Here is a 5,996-nt window from a genome sequence, read left to right on the forward strand (position 1 = left end):
GTATCAAAGACAAAACCACATGTTGTATCCCATGTATCAAAGACAAAACCACATGTTGTATCCCATGTATCAAAGACAAAACCACATGTTGTATCCCATGTAACAAAGACAAAACCACATGTTGTATCCCATGTATCAAAGACAAAACCACATGTTGTATCCCATATATCAAAGACAAAACCACATGTTGTATCCCATGTATCCAGAACAAAACCACATGTTGTATCCCATGTATCAAAGACAAAACCACATGTTGTATCCCATGTATCAAAGACAAAACCGCATGTTGTATCCCATGTATCCAGAACAAAACCACATGTTGTACCCCATGTATCAAAGACAAAACCACATGTTGTATCCCATGTATCAAAGACAAAACCACATGTTGTATCCCATGTATCAAAGACAAAACCACATGTTGTATCCCATGTATCAAAGACAAAACCACATGTTGTATCCCATGTATCAAAGACAAAACCACATGTTGTATCCCATGTATCAAAGACAAAACCACATGTTGTATCCCATGTAACAAAGACAAAACCACATGTTGTATCCCATGTATCAAAGACAAAACCACATGTTGTACCCCATATTCCCAAATGTTACATAGACACAATAGATGCACCCTCAGCCTCATCTGCAAAAATCTAAGCCATCCGATTTCCAGGGGCAAACGGAAGAGAGCCTGTGATTCGATTTCCGCTTTTGGATGTGTGTCTCGTTGTTTACAGTCCCCGGGGAAACATATAGTGCATTAGCATACTGTGCTGTGAAACAGGATTTGCCCCCTTTCTAATTTTCTACACCTACTTTTGCATATTTTTTTATACTGAATGTTATCAGATCTTCAACTAAAACCAAATACTAGATAAAGGGGAACCTGAGTGAACAAATAACACAACAATTACACACCTATTTCATAAACAAAGTTATGCAAAACCCAACTCCACTGTGTGAAACAGTAAATGCCCCCTTACACTCAATAACTGGTTGTGCCACCTTTAACTGCACTGACTAAAACCAACCACTTCCTGTAGTTGTTGAACAGTCTCTCACATCACTGTGGAGGAATTTACTGTAGCTGCACTGACTACAACCAACCACTTCCTGTAGTTGTTGGATCAGTCTCTCACGTCGCTGTGGAGGAATTTACTGTAGCTGCACTGACTACAACCAACCACTTCCTGTAGTTGTTGAACAGTCTCTCACATCACTGTGGAGGAATTTACTGTAGCTGCACTGACTACAACCAACCACTTCCTGTAGTTGTTGATCAGTCTCTCACATCACTGTGGAGGAATTTACTGTAGCTGCACTGACTACAACCAACCACTTCCTGTAGTTGTTGATCAGTCTCTCACATCACTGTGGAGGAATTTACTGTAGCTGCACTGACTACAACCAACCACTTCCTGTAGTTGTTGAACAGTCTCTCACATCACTGTGGAGGAATTTACTGCAGCAGCACTGACTGCAACCAACCACTTCCTGTAGTTGTTGAACAGTCTCTCACATCACTGTGGAGGAATTTACTGCAGCAGCACTGACTGCAACCAACCACTTCCTGTAGTTGTTGAACAGTCTCTCACATCGCTGTGGGTCCCCAGGAATTTACTGGATCCCAGCTGCAAACATGCATTCTAAGAACCAACCACTTCCTGGTGGTGGTAGTTGATTGAACAGTCTAGTGTCCATCACTGTGGGTCCCATGGTGGTGGTAGTGTGATGGTTTGGGGTCAATGAATGAATGGTTTGGGGTCAGAGATGGATCCCATTGGTGTCTGGATGAAACCAAACATTGCATTGATGGTTTGGGGTCAGCATGGTAAGAATCTCATATGGTTTGGGGTCCAATGGTCCAGCATGGTGGTGGTAGTGTGATGGTTTGGGGTCAGCATGGTGGTGGTAGTGTGATGGTTTGGGGTCAGCATGGTGGTGGTAGTGTGATGGTTTGGGGTCAGCATGGTGGTGGTAGTGTGATGGTTTGGGGTCCAGCATAGTGGTGGTAGTGTGATGGTTTGGGGTCAGCATGGTGGTGGGTTTGGGGTTCAGCATGGTGGTGGTGGTGTGTGATAGGTTTGGGGTCAGCATGGTGGTGGTAGTGGTTTGGGGTCAGCATGGTGGTGGTGGTGAGGTTTGATGGTTTGGGGTCAGCATGGTGGTGGTAGTGTGATGGTTTGGGGTCAGCATGGTGGTGGTAGTGTGATGGTTTGGGGTCCAGCATGGTGGTGGTAGTGTGATGGTTTGGGGTCAGCATAGTGGTGGTAGTGTGATGGTTTGGGGTCAGCATGGTGGTGGTAGTGTGATGGTTTGGGGTCAGCATGGTGGTGGTGGTAGTGGTGGTGGTAGTGATGGTTTGGGGTCAGCATGGTGGTGGTAGTGTGATGGTTTGGGGTCCAGCATGTGGTGGTAGTGTGATGGTTTGGGGTCAGCATGGTGGTGGTAGTGTGATGGTTTGGGGTCAGCATGGTGGTGGTGGTAGTGTGATGGTTTGGGGTCAGCATGGTGGTGGTAGTGTGATGGTTTGGGGTCAGCATGGTGGTGGTAGTGTGATGGTTTGGGGTCAGCATGGTGGTGGTGGTAGTGTGATGGTTTGGGGTCCAGTGGTGGTGGTATGGTGGTTTGGGGTCCAGTGGTGGTGGTGGTTTGGGGTCCAGTGTGATGGTTTGGGGTCAGCATGGTGGTGGTAGTGTGATGGTTTGGGGTCAGCATGGTGGTGGTGGTAGTGTGATGGTTTGGGGTCCAGCATGGTGGTGGTAGTGTGATGGTTTGGGGTCAGCATGGTGGTGGTAGTGTGATGGTTTGGGGTCAGCATGGTGGTGGTAGTGTGATGGTTTGGGGTCCAGCATGGTGGTGGTAGTGTGATGGTTTGGGGTCAGCATGGTGGTGGTAGTGTGATGGTTTGGGGTCCAGCATGGTGGTGGTAGTGTGATGGTTTGGGAATGCTTTGCTGCCTCAGGACCTGGACGACTTGCCTTCATAGAAGGAGGTCGCAGTTGCAAATGCGAACTTGTTCTCAACTAGCCTACCTGGTTAAATAAAGGTGTTCTCAACTGGCCTACCTGGTTAAATAAAGGTGTTCTCAACTGGCCTACCTGGTTAAATAAAGGTGTTCTCTACTAGCCTACCTGGTTAAATAAAGGTGATATAAAATTATATTTTTTTAAAGGAACCATGAATTCTGCTCTGTACCAGAGAATTCTACAGGACAATTATCAGGCCATCCGTCTGTAAACTGAAGTGCAGCTGGGTCGTGCAGCAAGACGATCCAAAACACACAATCAAGAACTACAGGAAGCATGTGGTTGCAGTCATTGCAGCTGAAGGTGGCACAACCCCATATTGAGGGTAAGGGGCAAAAATGACTGGGAAGCATTGAGCTTTCCAAGCAAGTGCCACAAAGTCGACAAACACCACACACCAATACAGTTGGTGTCAACTTTGTTAGCGATTCCATTATCGCTAGGTGACGCTATCTAATATCCGGCTAGTAGCTAGCTAGCTTCCGTTTGCTAGCTTTCTCTATGAAGTTTTTTTCCCATCTGAGTATTAAACAGAGCAATACTCTATTTGAACTCCTACTCCACATTTATGATATATGTTAAACCTCATCGGACAGTTTGTTTCTCTCATCATGACCCGAATGTGGGGCTTTAGTTTCAGGCATTTATTTTAGGCATGCTGTGTCAGATTACAGTAGAGGGTTAATATACAGTCAGATTACAGTAGAGGGTTAATATACAGTCAGATTACAGTAGAGGGTTAATATACAGTCAGATTACAGTAGAGGGTTAATATACAGTCAGATTACAGTAGAGGGTTAATATACAGTCAGATTACAGTAGAGGGTTAATATACAGTCAGATTACAGTAGAGGGTTAATATACAGTCAGATTACAGTAGAGGGTTAATATACAGTCAGATTACAGTAGAGGGTTAATATACATCAGATTACAGTAGAGGGTTAATATACAGTCAGATTACAGTAGAGGGTTAATATACAGTCAGATTACAGTAGAGGGTTAATATACAGTCAGATTACAGTAGAGGGTTAATATACATCAGATTACAGTAGAGGGTTAATATACATCAGATTACAGTAGAGGGTTAATATACAGTCAGGTTACAGTAGAGGGTTAATATACAGTCAGATTACAGTAGAGGGTTAATATACAGTCAGATTACAGTAGAGGGTTAATATACAGTCAGATTACAGTAGAGGGTTAATATACAGTCAGATTACAGTAGAGGGTTAATATACAGTCAGGTTACAGTAGAGGGTTAATATACAGTCAGATTACAGTAGAGGGTTAATATACAGTCAGATTACAGTAGAGGGTTAATATACAGTCAGATTACAGTAGAGGGTTAATATACAGTCAGATTACAGTAGAGGGTTAATATACAGTCAGATTACAGTAGAGGGTTAATATACAGTCAGATTACAGTAGAGGGTTAATATACAGTCAGATTACAGTAGAGGTTAATATACAGTCAGATTACAGTAGAGGGTTAATATACAGTCAGATTACAGTAGAGGGTTAATATACAGTCAGATTACAGTAGAGGGTTAATATACAGTCAGATTACAGTAGAGGGTTAATATACAGTCAGGTTACAGTTAGAGGGTTAATATACAGTCAGATTACAGTAGAGGGTTAATATACAGTCAGATTACAGTAGAGGGTTAATATACAGTCAGGTTACAGTAGAGGGTTAATATACAGTCAGATTACAGTAGAGGGTTAATATACAGTCAGATTACAGTAGAGGGTTAATATACAGTCAGATTACAGTAGAGGGTTAATATATATTACAGTCAGGGTTAATTACAGTCAGATTACAGTAGAGGGTTAATATACAGTCAGATTACAGTAGAGGGTTAATATACAGTCAGATTACAGTAGAGGGTTAATATACATCAGATTACAGTAGAGGGTTAATATACATCAGATTACAGTAGAGGGTTAATATACAGTCAGATTACAGTAGAGGGTTAATATACAGTCAGGTTACAGTAGAGGGTTAATATACAGTCAGATTACAGTAGAGGGTTAATATACAGTCAGATTACAGTAGAGGGTTAATATACAGTCAGATTACAGTAGAGGGTTAATATACATCAGATTACAGTAGAGGGTTAATATACAGTCAGATTACAGTAGAGGGTTAATATACAGTCAGATTACAGTAGAGGGTTAATATACATCAGATTACAGTGGAGGGTTAATATACAGTCAGGTTACAGTAGAGGGTTAATATACATCAGATTACAGTAGAGGGTTAATATACAGTCAGGTTACAGTAGAGGGTTAATATACAGTCAGATTACAGTAGAGGGTTAATATACAGTCAGATTACAGTAGAGGGTTAATATACAGTCAGATTACAGTAGAGGGTTAATATACAGTCAGATTACAGTAGAGGGTTAATATACAGTCAGATTACAGTAGAGGGTTAATATACAGTCAGATTACAGTAGAGGGTTAATATACAGTCAGGTTACAGTAGAGGGTTAATATACAGTCAGATTACAGTAGAGGGTTAATATACAGTCAGATTACAGTAGAGGGTTAATATACAGTCAGATTACAGTAGAGGGTTAATATACAGTCAGATTACAGTAGAGGGTTAATATACATCAGATTACAGTAGAGGGTTAATATACAGTCAGATTACAGTAGAGGGTTAATATACAGTCAGATTACAGTAGAGGGTTAATATACATCAGATTACAGTAGAGGGTTAATATACAGTCAGATTACAGTAGAGGGTTAATATACAGTCAGGTTACAGTAGAGGGTTAATATACAGTCAGATTACAGTAGAGGGTTAATATACAGTCAGGTTACAGTAGAGGGTTAATATACATCAGATTACAGTAGAGGGTTAATATACAGTCAGATTACAGTAGAGGGTTAATATACAGTCAGATTACAGTAGATACTATACACAGATTACAGTGAGCTTTCATCAGATTACACCATAATCAG

Source organism: Oncorhynchus nerka, linkage group LG9b, assembly GCF_034236695.1.
Source record: "Oncorhynchus nerka isolate Pitt River linkage group LG9b, Oner_Uvic_2.0, whole genome shotgun sequence".
Classification (NCBI taxonomy): domain Eukaryota; kingdom Metazoa; phylum Chordata; class Actinopteri; order Salmoniformes; family Salmonidae; genus Oncorhynchus; species Oncorhynchus nerka.